Source organism: Petaurus breviceps, unplaced genomic scaffold (assembly GCF_028583685.1).
Source record: "Petaurus breviceps papuanus isolate PSGF00001 unplaced genomic scaffold, PetGlider_PUasm1.0 188, whole genome shotgun sequence".
Taxonomy (NCBI): Eukaryota; Metazoa; Chordata; class Mammalia; order Diprotodontia; family Petauridae; genus Petaurus; species Petaurus breviceps.
The window spans coordinates 17,888,438-17,911,580 of record NW_027185804.1 but is presented as its reverse complement, the minus strand read 5'-3'; the positions used below and the strand labels follow the sequence as shown (position 1 = coordinate 17,911,580).

The window sequence follows — 23,143 nt, the reverse complement described above, 5'->3', positions numbered from 1 at the left end:
TAGATAGATAGATAGATAGATAGATAGATAGATAGATAGATAGATAGTTGTTGGGTTTGGTTTTTGTTTTTTTTTTTTTTGCATTTGCACCTCTCGCCAGTGGGTACTTGGAAAATTCTTGTCCAATGAATGACTAGACAGAAGATATCACCTGACATAATAAGTCCATTGTTATAGTATCATGCTTCCCCTGATAAAGTGTTCTCCTTGGAGGAGATAAAAGTCAGATGAGAAGCAGAAAGTTGAGATGTTATCAGTGTCAATATTATAGAGAAAGAATATGAGGGTCTCAGAATGTCCAGGAAAGTTACCAAATCAACAATTACTTATTGAACACATGTCATGTGTTCAGAACTATGTTATATGGGGGAAACAGAAGGAAGTAAAAGCATAGTTCTAACACTTTAGGACACTGCAGTTTAGCTGGAAACCCAAGACATGAACCCATACATGAAGCAATTGCAAACAAGATCTAAAATTTGAGCTTCTTAAGGTGAGGGATTACTTCATTTTTTTCTTTGTACACATAAAATAGTGCCTACCATACAGTAGGTACTTAATAAATGCTTGTTGAGTTTAATTGGTTCATGGATTTTTAGGATGAATAAGCTGATTTTGTTTTGGTGCATTATGGACATAGCATATGACATGAAGGTTTAGAGTTGATGTGATATTTTAAAGATAGGAATTATTCTTTAACATTTTATACCAAATGAACCTGCTGGAACCTTCTTGTGAGAAACTTTTTGATGTAGCAATATGCAGCAAGCATGCTCACAGGCTGACCAAAGTGATGTTGACTTGATAATTTTATAGATAAGCAACAAAACTCTTCCAAGGAAAGAACACTATATTAAATATTATTAGAAGATTAATGGCTAGGCCAAAATGAAAGATTATGGAGATTTAGCTCTCAAATAGAAGACTAACAGAAAAGTAGACAAATTTTCTCATCTTAAAGAAGATTAAATGCATGGACCTCCTTAGCCAACACAACAAAATTATTTCCCAACCAAAAGTCTGGCAACGTTCTCTTGTACAATTTTAAGAGAATCCAGGATATCAAATAAAAAACTGGAGCCTTTTCCTCTCCTTGTTCAAAAACAGTAGTCTCTTTGCGTTCAGCCTAAGCCCCTCTAGCAGAGCTCTGTCTGTCTGTGCTGGCTTCACTGCTGGCTCAGGGGTTAAGAGCCTCAGGCTTCACACGTGGATGGATGCCCAGGACAGATTCAGTACCCTGGAGAGAAGGTCAGGGAAAGCTAAGCAGGAGGAAAACCTGTCTGTAACAGATTAGATTACATTTGTACACAATGGCATTTTCCTCCTTAATTTCCACCCATATGTACTGCTGATAGTAAGCCAAATTTAAGAAGATTAAAAAAAAACACTTAATTCCAACCTAGACAAATATGATTCATGAAGTTCAAGAAGGAAACCTTGATACAGTTTTTGAGAAGGATCCTGTTAAACAGACATATACATATACACACACATATATTCTGTGCTGTATATTATTATCAAATTAAAAGAATAGGTATATGTTGTCTTTGTATTTTACAGGCACAGATATGTAAGCATATAGACATGTACTCTTTCTTGAACACAAACCCATGGATATACAAACATATAACTTCTTATTTCTGGAAGAGAAGACAAATTCTAATTGGTCAAAACTAGTCATAAAATTTTAACCATGTTTCTGAAAAACAGCAGTGCCAAAGGGTAATGCATCGCTAATGGTTTCCAGTGGAATAAATAGCTACTTTGACGTCAAAACTTTGTTACACTCCAATAACTGGCTCACTTGGGGCTTCAGGTACAGCAAGTTACATGTCAGTTTTAAATAAAGTTATAAAAATAGAATGCCTGGCAAATCATATTGTCGCTATGCAACCTGATACAATATGATTTATATCCAATAAAATGTTAACAAAGGTGATAGATGATACCAAAATAGTATCTGGTGGCTAAGGATGTCCCAACTTCTTAGATTCTAGATAGAAAAATAAAATATTATATTTTACTGTCTCCTGAAAAAGTGTACAAATGAGTTATCTATTGATATAAGGAGTATCAATTCAGAAGTATTTATATGTTCTCAAAATCCTCTGCTAATGATCTCTGATAGTGTTCTTACTAGCCATAAAGAGTGATAAAAGAGAGAGTATTCTTCAAAACAATGGTTCAAGTAGTTAAATAAGTAGTTGTTCTCAGAAGATCATTTCCTTCCCAGACAGGAAAAAAAGAACTTGAACAGAATGCTTTACAACCAAAGTTCAGCAAATTCCACTTACCCTCTCCTCACCCCTGAACTAGATAGAGCAAGTTGGCTGAAAAAGAACAGGATATTTATTCCAAACATATAACTAGAAGTAATAAATTCCTTAAATAAGAGCTATTCTATAAAGTTTTACCTGAAAGGATACACAATTAAGAAAAGAGAATACTTGAACAATTTTCAAGCAAAATATGTAATTACTGCATTTTAAGGATATTTTTTATATTGGTGCCTTGTTACAGAATAGGGGAGAATGGGGAAGGGGAAATCATTTAATGTATTAATTTGCTCAATATGGATACTTATGTGGGTCACGTAGCAAGTACAAGGAAGGGAAGAAGGAAAGGGAATAAGCAAAGGCCCAGTTCCACAAGCAGATTGGATCAAGCTTCTATGGAGAATTTGTGAATAGAGAAAGAAGGCATGGGAGTTGTGATTTTCTTCAATAAAGGGTATACCCACAATAATGAAATCATCTGTTAACAATGGTTTACACTAAAAGTCTATTTTATTAAAGTTCATGAGACACAGGATTCTGAGGTTGGAAGGTAATTTGGAGGTCATCCTTGCCATGACCTTATTTTACAGATGAGGAAACCACAGATCACTGAAGTTGTTACTTACTCCAAATCATGAAATGAGATATTGACTGGTCAAGAATGAGATCCCACATCTCCACTCCTAGGCCAGGCTCCTTCTACTACACCAAAGATTCTCTTTCTCTCTCTCTCTGTCTCTGTCTGTCTGTCTGTCTGTCTGTCTCTCTCTCTCTCCCTCTCCCTCTCTCTCTTTTCCCCCAGTTCCCCTCTCCCCTCCCTCTCTGTGTATACACATACATGTAGATAGGTAGATATACATATACACATATGTAATATACATAGATGCATGGACACATAAAAAAATGTGAGTATATGTATATATCCCAATGCACCCATGCATTCTTACTCTGTGAAACATTTACCTGAGTCTATTCATAAATTCTCTGCAGAGGCTAGACCCATCTATTTGTAGTACTAGGCCTTTTAACCTTTTGTGGGTTCCAGTAAGTATAGTGCTATAACTATACTTGCACACAGAGACAGAGATATAGATGGATATGGATTATATATATATATTTATATTAAATATAAAATGCTAGCATTATTCAATTAAATTTTTTTAAAGGAAAAGAAAATGTTTTTGCAGGAAAATTTCAGAGGACATTCTAGTTGTCCATTTGCTTGGACAAATGGGAAATAAGTGCAATCACATCATTTTAAACAGGTGGGACACATCTCCCACAATGGGATGCTGTGCTTCCTAGACTCTAGCATGACAGAAGAGATTTAGGAAGGGAAGGGGCAGAGAGAAAGACAAGGTCTGTATTCAGAGCTGTTGTGTTATGTTTTTATTTGCTTTAGCTTTGTCTGGTTTATTAAACTTCCAACAACTCTCCACCTCAACCCTAGTTCCCATGTCTCTATGTGAGGACACAATGACACAAGAGGCATTTTCCTGCTGCTGTTTGGTAAAAGGGGTCCTTGGGTGCCCTTGAGAAGAAGGAAGTGCAGAAGGGTAGGATATGATCATTTGTATAAGTCCTGCCAGGTGCTGGGCATTGTGCTGGGCATTGTGCTGGGCACTGTGCTGGGCACTTTTCACAAATATCTCATTTCTCTTCCTGAAAGGGAAGGAAGCTTTATACCAGATATCTTCTAGGGCAGAAATTCTTAACTGGGGGTCTATCAACTTTTTTCGAATATTTTGACAAATATTCAAATGTAATTGGTTTCCCTTAAAATCTTTTATTTTATGCATTTGACAGATTCTAAGAAAGGGGTCAACAGGCTTCACCAGACTGCTGCCCAAGGGGTCCATGACATGCACAAGGTTGCGAACCTCTCCTCTAGGGGTATGGGTCTCAAACCTTGGGGACAACATGGTTCAAGCAAAATAAACTAGAGTTAAAGTATAAGGACCTGGGTATGAACAACACCTTTCCCACATATTAGAATCCCACCGATATGTATGATATTTTGTATCAAATATGTCATTTCCCTGTTAGTTTCCTCACTGATGAAAGGGCAATAATAATATTTGTATTACCTACCTCACAAATCTATTGTGATGATGAAATGAGAGAAAATTTGTTAAAAAAAAAAAAAGCTTTGCATGTTCTATGTAGATAGGAACTATTATTGTTGTTATTCTTATTATTTTGGTCTGTGGACGGCTATGGTCAATCAGAGGGCCTGAAGGTCATTTATGACCCTGTGCTCATCTGTCAACTTTCAAAAGTTAATCAACAAAATCAGTGGGGAGAATGTTTGTTTGTTTGTTTTTATGAGACAGCAATGACTATTCTCATGGATGAGTTAATTTGGGCTTAAACAGAAATGTACTAACATTTATTAAATGCAATAAGTGAGGCTGTAGAAAGTTAATCATATCAAAATCAGTGGAAAGGATAGAATTAAGGTTTAAACATTGTCTGTAAAAAGGCATTTTATTTTTAAAGTCTTAATTTTTATTATAAAATTCAAATGGGGGACAGTGGTGTGTTTAGACTCAAAGTCAGGAGAGCTGGGAGTGGTCCTTCATCAGTCAGGTGATATCTGACCAACCCCTTATCTCCTTTGTCCAAGACACAGTGTCCTTACCTGTAAAATAAAAGGATTGGATGAGATCATCTCTAATATCCCTTTCAGATAAATGTCTATGATTATATGAATGAAATTTAATTCAAGAGAAATTCTATATGGAATATTTAGTTTGACAAATTTGCTGGGTCCCTGGGATTTGCAAATGTTGTAAATAATAATCTTTTGTTCTCAAAAAGTAAAAATTCTGGTTGGGGATACATAATTTATACATATGAAACAATTAAAGCATAATACGTATAGGTGTATACTATCTAGCTGACTCAGTGGCTAGAGCACTGGGCACAGAGTCAAGAAGACCTGAGTTCAAATCCGAGATCTGTGACAATGGGCAAGTTATCTAACTCTGCCTGCCTCAGTTTTCTCAAATGGGGAGAATTATCACATCTGGTTCTCAGGATTGTTTGAACAAATTGATCATTGATCAAATGAGATGGTATTTGCAGCCTTTGCAAACCTTAAAGTGCTATATCAAATCTAACTCTAACATTATTATTAGCATTTTGCTGTATGAGCTTGACAATTGACTTAATCCCTGTGTGCTTCAGCCTCCTCATAAATTAGATCACATGACTTTGAAGGTCTCTCCTGTAGCCTCAAAGACCTGAAAGATGGTTACATGAGAGAAGGATCTGATGGATTTAATCTCCGTGACCATGAAGAGGAGAACTGAGACTCATGGGCAGAAGGGAAAGTGAGGCAGATATGAGCTCTACATAAGCACATGGGTTTACATTCTTCAGCTCTTTCATTCAAGGGACGGTATGAAACAGGCAGCCAACATATAGGAATAAGATCTACAGAACTAGAAAAATTAAAAACAAACGACTAAACAAGCTCTGCATACAATAAGCTCTACCCTAAAAGTACAGAGTCTTTAACTAGCACCTGAATGGTAGCCATCTTTGTCAATCAGTAAATCCACAAGTATTTATTAAGGGCCTAAGCTGTGCCAGGCACTGTAAGCTGGAAAATTCTCCCCCCTGCAATCCCCCATACCCCTCAAGGCAATGGGCTCCCTGGTTTTTCTGTGAGCACTGTCAAAGCTGTGGTACCAATATGTATGAGGCATCACCTGGACAATCACTGGGGTTGCCGTGGCTGTGGGTTAGTCTTGCTCAAGGACAATTGGTGATTTCTAACTCATACCCTTTCCTCCTTCTCCCTTTTCACAATCATTCTAAATTAAAATTGCGTTTGCCTTTATTTTGCCCTCACATTCTTGCAAAATCTTGAACTCACAGAACAAAATATGGAAAACCTCCCTAAATATTAATGCTCTCCAGAAATGGAATGGGCTGCCTCTGTCACTAGAGGTCTTCAAGCAAATGTCGGATGTGGTAAATGGGAACTAAGCTCCAGGTAAGAGCAAGAAGAGAATATGACCTCTGTGGTGCTACTCTAGGGATCAATGATAGAAACTTAAAGTATTATGATTATGATATGCAAATACATTAAAATTAAATTATCTTAGAACACATAACTGTTAACAGCTCTATCAAACTTACTTTGTTTCCCCAGTCACAAGGAAAATCTTTTATTATACAGACTGTCATCTTAAATAGCATAAGAAATATTCTTTAGAAATTTCTAAATGTTTAGAGCTTTCAGAATTCTGTGCACCTACTCCCAAAATTTAGTAAAATGTGAATATTTTCATTTTGAAAAGTCCCTACGTGAACTAAAACAATTGTCATTTGACTCCTCTCCCAGCTTTGTTCCTTACTCTCTGGATTTCTCCACCCCACCTCAGCTGCCCTTCTACCCCTCTGGCTCCCTTCCCTGATTAGTGAGTTCCTCTAGGCACTTGCATTTTGAGGAAGTGGCCAGTCTAGTCATGTTCACTGCTTCACTTCTCTCCTGTCGTCCACCATGTTGTTACTACTTCCCCCTACCTTCTGACCCAGAATGCCTGCATTTACTTTGGTCGTCTTTAGCACAGGGCCTGCCATATAGTAAAGGCCTAATACATACTCTTGACTTGACAGTTAGTCTCTTTTTCTCAGCTTCAAAAAGTGCCTTCATTATATTCACTCATTTGACTGGCATTTAGTTAGCACCTACCAACATATGTGGCAAGTTTTGTGCTATGTGCTAGGGATGCAAAAACAAGAATGAAAAAGTCCTTTTTTCTCAAGCTCATAGTCCACAAGAGGATGAGAGCATATGCAGACACAACATTACAAGATACATACAAAGTAATTTCAGAGAACTGCGAGGGATGCAATAGCTAGAAAGACAAGAAGAGGTCTCCTCTAAGATTCAGCCCTTCTCTAAGGTGGACAGGAGGAATTCCAGGCATGAAGCATAGCCTTTACAAAGGCATGGAGGCTGGAGATGAAATGTTGTATAAGGAGAATAACTTTTAATACATTTTCTTTTACATAATGTGTGAAGATATTAATATGAATCTTCTCCAAAGGCATTTGAACCAAGTAGGCCTTGGTTTACTCATCAATAAAATTTGTAAATAGTATTTACAAAACCTACCTCAGGGACCTATTATGAGTAGACCACTTTGTCAATCTGAAAATGCGATATAAATGTGTGCTGTTATTGTTAGTGTTAGAAGTATATATATATATATACATATATATATATATATATATGTTGAAGAAATTTATATGAGAGGTGACATAATTTTAAAGGTACCTAGGAATCAATTTAAGATACTTCTAAGAGGAATATATTCTAAGAGGAAAAAAAAAAGATCATGGACAGTATTATCACTAAAATAAAGCAACTGAAAAGATACTCCAAACCAGGGATCAGTACCCTACAGCCCACACTAGCTGTTTTTGTATGGTCTGAGTGCTAAGAATGGTTTTTACATTTTTAAATAAAGTTTTATTGTCAGTAAAAAAGAGGAATGCTTCCCTTGTCTCCAGATGTGCCTGCTGTAAATATAATAAAACTTTTTTTTTAATGCAAAAACCATTCTTAGCTCACTGCCCACATAAAAACAGCTGGTGTAGGCCAAAACAGCTGCAGTTTGCTGACTCCTTACCTAAACTATTGACCTATACACAATTTCTTATCTCTCTAAAATCTTAATTACTCTTATATATTCTCAATTAAAATACAGGCAGGCAAGAGACTGGCTTCTACATCTGATTTTCTGTAACAGACCACATATTTATAGTTTTATAGCAGACTGAGTGGTAGAAAACACAAGACTTTTCTGTGAATTGTTGATTACAAAAAAGCACTTAACTGAGTAGAGTAAAATCTGTGCTTAAAGTAGTCTTTCCCCACAAAGTGTCTCCCAAACATATATTAAGATAAGAAAAGATATTCTTTTATAGATACAAGTATAGAGATACGTTTACTGAGTAATCCTGGGAGTATGACCACTAAATTCAGGTATTATGTCATATTTTGCCATTGTTACAAAAGATAAATACACTAAATCCAAATAGAAAAGAGTATTCCTTTCAGGGGTGGCTTATCTGATTGCATCTACCCTGGAACACCATGGAGCTGCCATGCAAACTTGAAAGAACTCAGAGCAACAATATTTTATGTCAAATACATTGACAACGTATAGATTAAGAATGCCTATTGCCCAGATGAAATCATATCATTGGATGGGCAGCCTGGTGATCAGACCTGCTGTAGTTTAGGCAAAGCAGTCAATAAACATTTCTTAAGTACTTCCTATGTGCCAAGCATTGTGCTAAACACTGGAGAAAAGCAAAGCAAAGAACATGAACTTTGTCCTCAAGCATGGAGGGGGAATGGTCCAGGAATAGGACAGCCAGTGAAAAGGCACAGAATTAGGGAAAGAATGTCCTGTGGGAGGAGCAGCATGGAGGCCAGGGACGCTGGATTACAGAATTCGGGAGTGGGAGGGTTAAGGCAGGTAGTAAAGTATAAGAAGACTGGGGAGGTAAGAAGGTGCCAGATTGTAAAGGATTTTCAAAAGTAAAAAAAGACTTTACATTTGAAGAGAGTGATAACATAGTCAGGCCTGTGCTTTAAGAAAATCACTGTGGCAGCTAGCTGAATGGAGGATGGATTAGATGAGAGGGAAAGAACTGAAATAAGCATTTCTATGGGGCCTATCATGTGCTCAGTTCAGGGTACTGGGTACTGTGTTCAGTGCTTTTTGCAAATATTATTTCAATTAATCCTTATAGCAATACTGCAAGGTAGGTGCTATTATTATCCTCATTTTACAGATGAGGAAACTGAGGCAAACAGAGGTAAAGTGATTTAGCCAGGGTCACAAAGCTAGTATTTGTCTGAGACTATATTTGAACTTAGGACTTCCTGGCTCAATGCCCAGCACTCTATTCATTGCACTACCAGATGCCTTTTTGCAACTTGAATGGGGAAAAAAATCTCTGGAAAGCTCCTGAAATAGTCCAGGCACGATAGGCTGCACTAGGGAGGTAGCAGTATAAGTGGAAAAAAGATGAGCATACAAGAGATATTGTGGACTCAGAAGTGACAAACTTGGCTGTGTGTGTGCTACATGAATGCTAACCCTAGTCCAGAAGAGAGCTGGAGGAAGGGGATATAGGTCATCGGCACTTTAGAAACTTAGTCACACTCGAAATCATTTCAAGCTGCTGCCTATCCCTAAAGTTCCCCCCTCCCCTGGGTCCTAATTATAGTAATATAAGTATGAATCATGGCACACCATAACCTCAAAGAAATAAAAATTCCAGGTGACAAAAGGGCAGTGGAAAAGATGTACAACAGGTAGAGAGAAGAGAAAATATAAAGCGAACATGACTGCTTTCTTTGAAAAAGGGAAGGCCATTCTGTCTGGAAGAGGGATTAAACTGACTCTTTGGAGCACAGAGTAGAGTTGGTACCAATTGATAGGAGATATAGAGAGACAATTTCGGATTTGATATTAATTAATGAATTTTCTAACAATAAAGCAGTCTCCCTTATATGGTGGTAAGGTCCCTAATACTGGAATCATTAAAATTAAGTCTTCATGATAATCTGGAAAAGGCTATTTATGAGATTTTCTTGTACTATGTTAGAGGTTGGATTAAATCAGGTTATGATTCTGCTTTATCCTTCCCAGTGAAATGTGGGTGGATGGGGGTGAAGTATCTACTTTGAGTAGGCAAATCAAAACATTATTAATAATGTCATTCTATATGGAACACTAAGTTCAGTGTTCCTTCTTATGGAGCCAGATTTTCCCAATGCTCAAACAACTTTTTGAGAACAAAGGAAGCACCTTCATAAATTGCAACAATTCCTATATTAAATGATCACTTTAGTAAACTAAAAAAAAAACAATACCTTACATTTGTATAGTATTTTAACTCTTTAAAACAGGTTAACATTTATTAATAAATGTTTGCTGAAATGTCTGTTTAATCTTATTTTAAATTGGTCATCCATGACCCAGAAAGGTAGATGAATTATTCAAAAACACTTAGCATACTAGCAGAGAATAGCTTAAGCACTAAGAAAATATGGCTCAACGGATCTTAGGTGTACACAAGTCATACACAAAATGTCCAAGCAAAGGCTTTGCTCTACAGGATGAGATCCCCCTTCCCTAGTGCTCCAACATCTGCTTTTTACGGTAGCCCAAGTTGTAAACTAGATAATGTAAGTAATGTATTTTGTAAACTTCAGAGCAGCACATAAATGACCATTATTATTATTGTTAATAATAATAATAAAATAATCAAAAATACTTCCAAGTATGTTAAAGAGTTAAAAATGCAAAGAGATCAAAAGGCCCCTCTATGTAGCTGATCAAAATGAAAGATTTACACTAATTGGCAGCTGATAACTAGAAACCTTGAACCCCAACATGACAAAATGCCCACAGTTCAAGGCTTAGGAAGGAAGAATAGGAAGAAGGAACAAATGTTTTTTCTTTTCAGGCAAGGAAATGGAATAGAAAAAAAAACACATCAAAATAGCTGAGGTAGCAGATTGCAGAGGGGGTTGGAAGTTCAAATATGGTAATGATGGGAAAGGAAGAAAAATCAGTAACAGACTGAAGACTCATGAACAAGGAGAGGACCAAAACCAAAGAGTAGAGTGGTCTGGGGGGCTTTCAGTGAAAGGGTCCTATATGCCTCAATAGTTCCTCACTCATTAACCAGTAGAATATAGCTATTTTAGGCATTTAACAAAACCAGCTAAGCCTTATTTAAATAAGAGCTTCAGGGGACTTCATTATGTTTTACAGTCTTTGGCAGCACTGGAAGAAAAGGGAAGTAAGGGAATAAGATTTATATTAGCAATCTTCTATGTGCTAGGCACTGTAACAAATATTCTCTCAACTGATCCTAACAACAACTCCTTAATACAGGTGCTGTTACCATTATTGCCAGGAAAACAGAGGCAGAGAGGGGTTAAGTGACTTATCCAGTGCCATACAGTTAGTGTCTGAGGCTAGATGTGAACTCAGGACCTACTAACTCCAGGCCCAGCATTCTATTCACTGGGCCACCAATGGCCTCTTTCCACTGTAGAAAACTGAGGTATAATACTAAAAGAGCAGCATATATGGAAGATAGGAATGATGCGGCTTTAATTATACGTGTCTGTGTCTATTATAAGATACTGTTGCTCAGTCATGTCCAACTCTTCATGACCCCATGGACCAACTATCCATGGGGATTTCTTGGAAAAGAAACTGGAGTGGTTCACCATTTCCTTTTCCAGTTTTACTAAGGCAGGGATTCAGTTACCGCTCAGGGTCACACAGCTAATAAATGTCTGAGGTTGGATTTGAAATTTGGTCTAACTCCAGGCACAGCACTCTATCAACTGCAAAACCTAGGTATCCTATTAAAAGACATACCTATATCTATTTCTGGGCAGCTGTGTGCCAAAGTGGATAGAAAACCAAGCCCGAAGTCAGAAAGACCTAAGTTCAAATTTGACTTCAGACACTTAGTAAGTTGTGTGATGCTGGGCAAGTCACTTAATCCTGTTTGCCTCAGTTTTCATATCTGTAAAATGATTTAGAGAAGGAAATGACAAACCACTCTATTATCTTTATCAAGAAACCCCCCAAATGGGGTCATGAAGAGTTGGATACAACTGAAATAATTCAACAAAAACAACATATCTATTTCTATAGCTATAGCTTTCTCTGTATCTATCTATTGGGGTGGGGTGGAGAATGGGTCATGCTGCATTTTGGAAACTCAGTAGCTTTAAGCAGCACCAGACATGTTAAGGTAGTCATTCAAACTGATTCAGGTCTGAACCCCAGTAATCAAAGAGTCAAGGATTTCAGAAAGAATGGATGCTATCACCTAATATTTATGTCTTCAAGTACTATTCCTAAAGACCAAAGGAATCTTTAATTTTGCCTTCTTATCCTCCAGAAAATCATCTTCATTTCTGTTATGCCCTTTGATTTTTCAGTTTCATGAAAAATATTATTTCTATAGAATTGATGAATTATGTCACAACATGCCCCTTTCCAGATCAACCTTCCATTCTTTCACCTCATTATTTTTTCTTACGATTTAAATTAATTAATATATTCCCTGTTCAAAAAATGTGTTCCAATGTTTTGGGGTATATATAAGATACATGTATGAAGAAATTAGCACCTGATACCAAGTTTAAAAATGTGTACTCTTACTGAGAAAGATATTCTTCTTTAGGCCCTAATAATAGTTTCTAGGAATTAAGGTTATCTAGAAAAAAGCACCACCCAATTCTTATAGCTTGAAACATCCACTCTTTTTTATCCTTTCTGCTACCTGACTTTTGCTTTCATAGACAGGTATGTTTTTCTAAGTTTTATTTATTTTTTAAAATGACAGATTAGAACTGGGAGTGTCCTCAGAAATCCTCTGTAGTCTATCCTTTACCTGAACAAGAACCCCCTCTACAATATATTTGAAAAATGACCATCCAAATGTTTCTTGAAAACTTCTGAAAGGGAATATGAAGGAATACACATATTCCTTATTAACTTATCATACCTATAAAAATTGTTCATCATGGAAGACATGAAAGAATCACAAAAACAAATGTAAAAAGCAAATATAATAAATGCCATATTTATTAATTTTAACACAATAAAATATATAATGAATAAAGAAAATATGGGGGAAAGATGCAGATATAAATGGAGACTAAAAACATACTTAATGACTGGGTCAAGGTACAAATAAAAACCTATAAATAATTATGTTCAGGTCAGAGAGTTTTATTAGTAAATTTTATCTAATCTATAAAGATTATTCTGCAAAATACAGAGTATTCTGTCAAACCTCTTTTGAAACAAGTATAATCCTGATATTCAAATCAGAGAGAAACAAAAAAGAGAGGATTTTAAACCAATGTCATGAACAAATTTTGATGCAAAGATTTTAAATCCAATCCTCACAAGAATATGACAGAAATGCTGAAAATATTTTACTATGACAAAGTTGAATTTATACCTAGGATGTAGGGACAGTTCAATATTAGGAAAATAATTAGCAAAATTAATCACATAAGCAACAAAACAACATAATTACATCAATAGTTTCAGTAAAAGAGTTTGACAAAATTTAGCAGTCATTGAGACTAAAAACTAAAAAGCAAAGGTTTGAAAAGGCCCCTCCTTAATATCAAACAAAGCTTATATTTTATATGCTAGCAAGAGATAATACTGATTTAAATGGAAAAACAGAAACTTTCCCAGTAACAGGAGTAAAGCAAGGATGCTATATACCTTAATCTTAAAAGACATACCTAATATATCCCTAAAAGAAAAAAATCAAAGGCATAAATAGCGAAAAAAAAAACCCTATCCCTATTTATAGATAAGCTGATGGTATACTTAGAAAACTCAAGAAAATCAACAAAGAAAATGAAATGATTAATAGATATAGTAAGGTTTCAGGATGCAACATCAATCTACAAAAATAAAAAGCCTTACATAAATACACACATCCACATATTTATGTACACATATATTTACATATGCGTGAAAAACCTAGATGAAATTATAATAAATTATGTTCCATTAAAAATACTATAAAATAGGGGGCGGCCAGGTAGCACAGCAAGTAAGAGCACCAGCTCCAGTGTCAGTATGACCCTAGAGATCGAATCCCAGGCTCAGACACTTAGCACCCACCCAGAAACACCTGGCTGTGTAAACCTTGAGCAAGTTACTTAATCCCAATTGCTTAGGGGTGGCCAGGTGGCTCAGGGAGTAAGAGCACTGGCTGGAGTGTCAGTTTGACCTGGGGATCAAATCTGGGCTCAGATACTCAGCACCACACCCAGAAATAACTGGCTGTGTAACCTTGAGCAAGTTACTTAACCCCGATTGCTTTAAAAAAAAAGGCTATAAAATAGTTGGGAACAAACCTATAAATGGGCACAAATTTATATAAACACAACTAAAAAACTCTTTAAAGAAATAAAATGAAACAAGTAATTGGAAAGATATACACTACTTACAGTTGTGCCATGTATAATACTTCCTAAATTAATTTACAGATAAAGTAGACAAGATATCAACAAAAACATTTCAAATAATAAAATAATTTTTAGAATTCCAAAATATTTTTAGAATTATAACGAGAAAAACTACAAATGAAGGGGGCAACATATTACCAGACTTCAAACTATATAGTACAAAGCTGCCGTCATCAAAACTAATGCTAATTTTTAAAATAGAGAAAGTTAGATCAGTGAAGTTGACTAAATAAGCAAAAAACTAGAAGCATTATAAGACCATAGTCCAGTGTTTGATAAATAGGAGAATAGAGATTGCTTGCGAATAAATTCATTTTTGTCAGTGAATGCTGGGGAAATTTTTTTACAAATTTACATGAAATTATAATTAGACCAGTATCTTATACTATATAGTATATGGTCAAAATAATATATGTAACAAATATAAAAATTAAAAACATTTTTTAAAAAACTTAGAACAAGTTCTCGTAACTTTAACAACTATGACTGGGAGGAAAATTCTTAATGAAAGAAAAAATGAAAATTATAATAAAAGGTAAAATAGGCAATTTGAACTAATTAAAGCTTCTACATTGTTAAAAGAAAATCTTGGTTTGGGCCTCATCCTGGTCAAATAAGGCAAACTCAGGAAACGAGACAGAGGAGTTTGCTGGCACACCAAGGGAGCACAGCTGGCCAGGAATTCAAAATGCTCTCTGCTTTTATAAATAGGAGTAAACAACTTCCATATAAGGGCAAAAGTATTTTGATGGATTATGAGGAGATGGGATTAGCTATCTCAGCTCCTCCCTAAGTATTTTGATTGGTAATTATGAAGAGATGGAATCAGTGTGCAGGTGCACTGTCATCTCATGCAAGCGAGCTGCCACATGCTCAAACTCTAAACAAGGTTTTCAAATAGAGTCACTCTGACTCAGTACAAATAGGTGACTTTGTACAATGTGAATAAAATCATTGGAGAATAAATTGGAAATGAAATAGTATAAAGGGGAAAATATTTGCATTATCCATCACTAATAAAACCTGCTGCCAAAACACAGTAAGTGATAGAAAAATTAACACTGAAAGCTAGATCCCAATACATAAGTGAACAAAAGATAGGGACAATTTTGAAAGGACAATCTGAAAACTGTAACTCACTACATGAAAATGTTTCAAATCATGTTATTAAGAGATATGCAAATTAAACTTGTTTAATTAAAATTAACCCCAGAACTGAGGTTTCACCTCAATTTGTGCAAGGAGGCAAAGATAACAAAAAATGAAAATAAGTCTGTTGAGTGGTGTGAGAAGATAGGTCTACTAATAACATGGTGTTGGCAAAGCTATCAATGAATTGCTATAACCACTTGGATTGAATTTATAGTAATTCAAGAGAAGTTGCTAAAGTATCTATACCTTTTGACCAAGTGATCCCACTGGGAATAGATCTCAAGGAAATCAAACTCAGAAACAATGGTCCAATAAATACCAAAATATTCATTGCAGCATACTTTATGATAAAAAAGAAATAAAAAAAATGTAGGTGCCTATGGCATAAACAAAATTAGTTGCACATGCATGTAATAGAGGATTTCAGTACAATCAGATGTGACAAATATGAAGAATATAGAGAAACCTAGGAGGACTTATGAAAATGATGCCATTAGAACCAAAAGAACAATACAGTCAAGGGCTGCAACCATGGAGAAAAAGCCATCTAAAACAGCGGCATCAAATCATCCTCAGCATAGCCAGAACCAGATTAAAATGTAACTGGGAAATAGTTAACAAAATAAATAAAAATACAACAGAACACAGAGCATATTCAAATGTGGTTTTCTAAGACAATATGTGGCCACAGGGACCTCCAGAAACAGTTTATTGGCCTCTGTTTCTATTTGAGTTCTAATGCACTAATTAAAAAGAAGTTCAATTCTGAATAAAGGGCAAACCAGAAGATCTTATAGAAAAAATAAAGAAGTAGACTTCTTCCCTCATAGCAGAGGAGTGAAATACAGCTAGGAAAGAAAATTGATTTATGTAATGGAAGTTTATGCTTATTTTTTTTTCACCACAAAGATTCAATCTGGAGGAGTAGGTAGAAAATGATTATTGATGGGGTTTGGGGTTGCTGGAAACCCTGAAATGTCAGGGTACAGGGAGGCATCTGCCTAGAAAGAATTCACACACTCAAACCTTCCAGTCAAAGTGGCAAAGTTTATTGTAACACCAACAGAAGCAGGCAGGGTTCCTAGTGAACCGGATACTTACATATAAAAAGGACAATGAAAGGACCTGGAGGGATTAAGGAGTGGTAAGTAGTCAGGGGTGGGCCAGATGCAATAGTGAAAGGAATATCAAGTAAGCTAATTAGGTGATCTAGGTGGGCTGGGGTGGTCCATGGCCTTTGGTGGAGGCACCAGAGATCTGGGCTGCTGAAATGTATAGAAAAATTCAGGGACTGACTTGCTTTCAAAGACATGGTCTTTTCCTTTTACGGGTCCAGGTCCCATCACCTCATCATTATGGTATAAAGACAAAGAACAGCAATAAAACATTTTTTAAAGAAAATAATCTATGAAGGGGAATGCATTATCATATCTGGAATCACACCATTCTAATTCTGGATAACTCTCCTTGAATTATTAGTGAGATATTTTTGTTTGTTTTATGATTTTTGTTTCTACAAAGCACATTATCATCTTTGTAAATCATACCCAAAGTTTCTAGTTATGCCCCTCAAGTACCAAGCACAATAGAGCTTTTCATATGAATTCCCTTCAAGTATTTCTGAAGTGCCTATTATATGTTAGGTATTGTGCTAAGTGATAAGGATACAAAAAAAAAAGTGAAAAACAATCCTTACACTCCAAGAAGATCACAGTCTAATGGAAGAAAAAGTGTGGGAAGTAAAGACATGCAAACAACTTTGCACAATCTATTTAGTCAATCAAGCAACTACTACATGCCACTGTACTAAATTCTGGGTTTACAAAGAAAAGTAAAAGACAGTCCTTGCTGTCCAGGAGCTCACAAACTAATGGAGGACACAGCAAGCAAACAATTATGTACAAACAAACTATGTACAGGTTAATTTGGAAGCAATGGACAGAGGGAAGACACTAGAATTAGAAAAAATTTGGTAAAAGTTTCCTATAGAAGGTGGGATTTTAAGTGGAATCTGAAGGAAGCCAGAGAAACCAGGAGGCAGAGATGTGGAAAGAGAACATTCTAGGCATGGGGTACAGCCAATGAAAATGTTAGAATTGAGAGATGGAGTGTTTTCCCATGGGACAGTCAGGAGGCCAGGGTTACTGGATCAAAGAGTTGCTGTTATTCATCCTTTATTCTTGAAGAGGATTAATGCCATCATGAGCTGATGTCATGACTCACCAATGAACTGAATTTAAGTCAGGCAGAGTTATGCAGTCATCAGTCCCATTCACTCACTGAGAATCATCAAAGTCTAGTAGCAAGACAAAAGTCAAGATGACTGGCATTGGCCCAAAATGAAGTGGATAACCTTGGCATCTTCAATGTGTGACCAAGCTCTAAGCACTCCACAGTGCCTGCTTCAGCCACCTTCATCACCATTGGAACAAACTGTTTTCATTCATCCATTCCACGAGGGGAAGTCTTCACATGTTTGAGCATTCCCTAATTCACTGACAGGTTTGAGGTCTGTCAGTTAACCTCAACCTGGTTTAGCCCATCTCGTGAGATGGTTTACTGGGGTCTGAGAATTGAGTGACAGATGGACATCAAAGGTAGATGAGTAGCCCTGAAAAGGGCTTGGCAAAACTCACACTGGATGTGCCAATCTTCCTTGAACACTGGAGGAAGGTGTAAGGTATAAGAACACTGAAAAAGTGGAGTGGGGTTGGTAATGAAAGGTTTTGAACACCAAACAGAAGATTTTAGATTTGATCCTTGTGATAACATGGAACCACAAGTTTATTGAGTAGGGAGGTGATAGGGTCAGACTTGTGTTTTAGGAAAATTACTTTAGTGCTTAAATGAAGGATGGATTGGAATGGGGAGAGACTTGTGGTAAGGAGACCAACCAGCAGATTTTTATTGTCTAAAGTACTGTCAGTATGGGAGAAAAGAAGGGGGTACATTCAAGAAATGTTGCAAAGGTGAACTGACAGGCTTTGGCAAAAGATTAGCCATATAGGGGAAGAGAGATTAGTGAAGGGATTAGGAAGCACTGTCTGAGCCTGGGGGTCTATTTATATTATCTTGGGGGCCTTTGAAAGGTGATCTCATAGAATATAAGACTACACCTTGAATACTCTGTTCAGTTTTTGGTACTACATTTGATGAATAACATTGATTAGGTGCAAAAAAAAATTTAGAGGAAAATGACCAAGATAATACTATACAGGAAATGAAGATGGTGAGCCTACAGAAAACAATACTTAAAGGCACATGGTAGCTATCTTCAAGGGTATGAAGGGTCCTGGAGCAAAAGTAGGAACATAGAAGGTATCAAAAGACAGATTTTAAAGAGAAAAAAAAAACTTGCTAACATTTAAATCTCTCATTACCTGGAAGGTTTACTTCAGAAGGTTGGGAGCTGCCCTTGAACAGGGGAAACATGGAAAGCATGGATGATCCTTGGGGATATTGAAGAGAAGATTCTTAGTTAAATACAAGTTGAACTAGATGGCTTTCGTATAGCTTTCCAATGTAATATTATGAAATTCTCCCAAGTTTAGTTTCTATGACACATTCTGTTATGTGGTATAGAAATGATATAACTCTCAAAAGTTGTGACAAGTTAAGGGATGTGAATAAGAGGAGTGAAGATAAACTCCTCAAGGATGAGAAGACAGAAAAGATATTTGGTTCTGATTAAATAATAAGTTTTGCAAAAAAGGGGATGTGTTATACTACCTAGTTAGACATGACTTGCACTTATATGGAAAAGAGGCAAATGGCTAAAAAGGAAGTAGTTTTTTTTTTCAAGAAATCAAAACCTATGGCTTTCCTGGTATTAGTATCTGTTCAGTCCTATATTCCATCCTGGTCATCAAGAATGGATGTGTGTTTCAAGCAATCTGCAAAAGTGCCACCCTAAATTAATGAACTGTACAATTTAGAAAATGTATACTGAATTTATATGCGCATTCAAATGAAAATATAAAAGATGTGGTAATAATTAGATGTTAAATAACTAGTATAGATAATTAGAGTCACAAAATCATGGAATGATTCTATATGATCCAAAATTACATTCAAATAACATCTGCTAAGGGGAGGCCAGGTGGCTCAGCGAGTAAGAGCACCGGCTCGAGTGTCGGGATGACCTGGGGATCAAATCTGGGCTCAGATACTCAGCACCACACCCAGAAATAACTGGCCATGTAACCTTGAGCAAGTTACTTAACCCCGATTGCTTTAAAAAAAACAAACAAAATAACATCTTCTCTAATCATAAATTCTATCTGGAGCATCCCCAAGAATTGATAATTTAGTTGCCATTTGTGATGCCTTGAATTGAACATGATGCTTCAGATGTCTTCTTAAGAAAGCAGAATACAAGAAGACACTCTTCTATCAATATATCCTAAAGAAGGAAGGAAAGGGAACAGACCTATAATTTCATTTATACAGGGAAATCCCAGGTGAGGAAACTTGTTCTACCAATGCAGTTTGGTACCCTCTCTGCCACTCATAGTGCTAGAGAGCTCCATAAAGATTTGAGAGGGTCAGTTGTTTGCCAGGATTGCAGAGCCATACGTGTTAGAGGAAGAACTTTAACTTAAATCTTCCTGGCATCAATGCCAATGTTCTACCTACTCTGTGTATTATTTAAAACAACTTTTAAAAGAATAAAAAGAAAGAATCCTCTAAATGTATAAATCAACAAAGTCCTCTTTCATGGCTTTATTGTGGCTTCATGCCAGCCTTGTGATCTCTATCAGAAAAGGACTCGCCCAACCCCCTGGCCGACGTGAGAGATCTATACTGTACTCCCACCATGGCCCTCCTGTGGTCCTCCTCCAGATGACCTGTGCTGGGCTGAGGCTGCTCACTTTCAAGGACTGCATTGCTACTGGAGGTACAATGCTGCCCTCCTGCCTCTTACATCTCATTTGTTCTCTCTGAACAAGGTGTACTCTTCTATTGACATACTGCAGTCACGAGACACATCATACCCAGATTAGTGATAACTGTGAAACCACATGCACTTCCTCATGGTAAGATCAAGTTGGTTTATTCCCGTTCTGTTCACTGATACAGAGGCTGCGCCTATAGTTGCTACTCCTTTTCTTCCTTTTCACAGCCTCCTATGAGTTACTAGTCAGCTCAATTGCTATTCTTCTCCCTATATTATTCCTGCCATCCTTCTCTAGGGCATCTCAGTTACCAAGGAGAAGGTGGATAGTATATTCTCTCTTCCCATCCATTCTGGTTTGGAATCCTTCAAAGAAGCTCACTCAGTTTTCAAGCACATATATTCTTCCTAGGCCTTATTACATATATTATGTCATTGACCAAAACTCCTCGTTCTTCTATCTTAAGCCAAGGTTCTAAAAAAACAACTACTATTCTACAATATGTAAACATGTTTTTAGTCAACAATTCACTTCCTAAATACTACCTTCCCTTTAAGGTTCTTACTTTCCACAGGAAGCAGAGACTAAATAAAACCTATACTCTACTCCCAAGACCTCCAGTTTCTTTCCCTTGTCTTTCTTATGCTTAAATAATCTTCCCCATTCCCTGTTAGAAATAATGTGATAGGCAGAGCCAAGATGGCGGAGTAAAAGTACAAACGTGGTGCGGCTCACCTCCAATCACTTCCAATTAATGTAAAAAGTGACTCTAAACAAACTTTAGAGCTACAGAACCCACAAAGGTACAAAGAGAAACAAAGCTCCCCATGAAAGAAGGCCAGCAGTTCAACAGGAAGGATCTATCTCACCAGGTTGGGAGCTGAGCGCAGCCCCACATGAGCTGTGTGGTTTCTAGACCCAAGGTGGCTCCAACCAGTGGCAGCCAGAAGACTTCAGGAGAGAGAATCACCAGCAGAAGTGGCAATTTCCATAATTATCAACCCATAAATGCCAAAAAGAAAATAAAAGGTCAGTATGGAACTTTGTGAGCAGGGGGACAGAGAGTGGGAGAGGGGGGGTGTCCAGCTCCTGCCCCCAGGGCGAGAAGCAGTGGAGGCATGGCAGCTTTGCAGCTGCCATTGCCTGGCTATCTCAGGAGCTCCTGGCTTGCAGATTGCAGGGGGACCAAGTGACCATTCAGAGGGTAATTGCTCTTGCTTTAACCTGCTTGGATCTGGTTCATGTCTTGGGTGGTAGTCCTAGGGTATGTGACAAGGGAGCCAGAGCTTGTGGTGTCTGTAGAGAGGGCACCCAACTAACAGCTCCAGCAGCTGTGAAAACCCCAATGATTTGGCACAAAGCTCTCTCCATTCTGGAAGCAGAGTTCTACTGTGGCAAAACACTCAAAAGTCAAGTAATTGACTGTCAAGATGAACAAGCCCAGGAAACGTAATCAAACCATAGATTCCTTTTTTTGGGGACAAAATGGATTAAGGCAGGGAGTGGAAGGAAGACAGAAAAGTGAGAACTCCTGCATCAAAAGCATCCAAGAAAAATATGAATTGGATACAGGCCATGGAGGAGCTCAAGAAGGATTTTGAAAATCAAGTAAGAGAAGTGAAGGAAAAATTGGGAAGAGAAATAAGAATGATAAAGGAAAATCATGAAAAGCAAGTCAACAGACTGCTAAAGGAGACCCAAAAATACACTGAAGAAAATAATACCTTAAAAAATAAATAACTTGGGGTGGCTAGGTGGCAGAGTGAATAGAGCACCACCTGGAGTCAGGAGGATCTGAGTTTAAAACAAAGTTTTAAATCTGGCCTCAGACACTTAACACAAAACTAGCCATGTGACCTCAGGCAAGTTACTTAACCCCAAGTGCCCTACCTTCCCCTTCCAAAAAGCAAAAAAAAAAAAAAAAGACTAACTCAAATGGCAAAAGAAGCTCAAAAAGCCAGTGAGGAGAAGAATGCCTTAAAAAGCCAATTTTGCCAGATGGAAAAGGAATTTCAAAACTTACTGAAGAGAATAATTTGCTCAAAATTAGTTTGGGGGCAAATGGAAGCTAAGGACTTTGTGAGAAATCAAGATACTATAAAACAGATCCAAACAAATGAAAAAATAGAAGGCAATGTGAAATATCTCATTGGAAAAACCACTAACCTGGAAAATAGATCCAGGAGAGATAATTTAAAAGTTATTGGACTACCTGAAAGTCATGATCAAAATAAGAGCCTAGACACCATCTTGCAAGATAATATCAAGCAAAATTGCTCTGATATTCTAGAACTGGAGGGCAAAATAGAAATTGAAAGAATTCATCGATCACCTCTTGAAAATGATCCCAAAGAGAAAATGCTTAGGAATATTATAGCCAAATTCCAGAGTTCCCAGGTCAAGAAGAAAATACTGCAAGGAGTCAGGAAGAAACAATTTGAGTATTGTGGAAACCTAATCAGGATAACACAAGACCTAGCAGCTTCTACATTAAGGGATTAAAGGGCTTGGAATATGATATTCCAGAGGTCAAAGGAACTAGGACTAAAACCAAGAATCACCTACCCAGCAATACTGAATATAATGCTACAGAGAAAATATGGTCATTCAATGAAATAGAGGATTTTCAAGCAATCTTGATGAAAAAACCAGAGCTGAACAAAAAATTTGACTTTGAAATACAAGAAGGAAGAGAAGCATAAGATGGTAAACAGGAAAAAGGAATCATAGGAACTTATTAAAGTTGAATTATT

General features: G+C 36.9%; 1 protein-coding gene across 7 annotated transcripts in view; it reads right to left on the bottom strand.

The window, feature by feature from the left end:
• The window catches only part of METTL15 (methyltransferase 15, mitochondrial 12S rRNA N4-cytidine), a 324,534-nt gene that overhangs the window by 159,332 nt on the left and 142,059 nt on the right, over positions 1-23,143 (bottom strand). The gene's annotated exons all lie outside the window — the stretch shown is intronic.